This window comes from Galeopterus variegatus, unplaced genomic scaffold (genome assembly GCF_000696425.1).
Source record: "Galeopterus variegatus unplaced genomic scaffold, G_variegatus-3.0.2 Scaffold104109, whole genome shotgun sequence".
In the NCBI taxonomy this organism is placed as follows: Eukaryota; Metazoa; Chordata; class Mammalia; order Dermoptera; family Cynocephalidae; genus Galeopterus; species Galeopterus variegatus.
This window is the reverse complement of record NW_007830220.1, coordinates 1-778: the sequence shown is the minus strand read 5'-3', so window position 1 is coordinate 778 and position 778 is coordinate 1. Positions and strand designations below refer to the sequence as shown.

Sequence of the window (778 nt, the reverse complement as noted above, 5' to 3'; positions counted from 1 at the left end):
TAATTAAAGAACATCAGAGTAGGCGAATAGGGAGCGATGGCTGTTCCTGAGGCCTTGCTCCAGGGCAGACCAGAGGCCGCGGTGCCCCCGCGGTAGACCGGACATGGGTGGCGGCCTCTGGGGTCCAGATGGATGGAGGAGGGATAGAGGGGTCTAAGACGTCCAGCAGCATCATGAAGTTGAGCTTCGTGTGCCAGCGCTGCAGCCAGCCCCTGAAACTAGACACAAGTTTCAAGATCTTGGACCGTGTCACTATCCAGGAGCTCATAGCTCCATTACTTGCCACAGCCCAGGTGAAACCAGGAGAGACCTAGGAGGAAGAGGCTAACGCAGGAGAGGAGCCATTTATTGAAACTCGCCAGGATGGTGTCTCTCGCAGATTCATTCCACCAGCCAGGATGATGTCTACAGAAAGTGCCAACAGCTTCACTCTGATTGGGGAGGCATCCGATGGTGCACCATGGAGAACCTCAGCTGAAGACTGAAGGTCACAGAGGACCTTTTTGACATCATGTCGGGCCAGACAGATGTGGATCACCCATTGTGTGAGGAATGCACAGATACTCTTTTAGACCAGCTGGACACTAAGCTCAATGTCACCGAAAATGAGTGTCAGAACTACAATCGCTGTTTGGAGATCTTAGAGCAAATTAATGAAGATGACAGTGAACAGCTACAGATGGAGCTAAAGGAACTGGCATTAGAGGAGGAGATTCCGATCCAGGAGCTGGAAGATGTGGAAAAGAACCGCAAGATAGTGGCAGAAAATCTCGAGAAG

The 778-nt window shown here is 51.5% G+C and overlaps 1 pseudogene; it reads left to right on the top strand.

The window, feature by feature from the left end:
• Positions 1-128: 128 nt before the first annotated feature.
• Positions 129-775, top strand: LOC103584768 (annotated as a pseudogene).
• Positions 776-778: the final 3 nt, after the last annotated feature.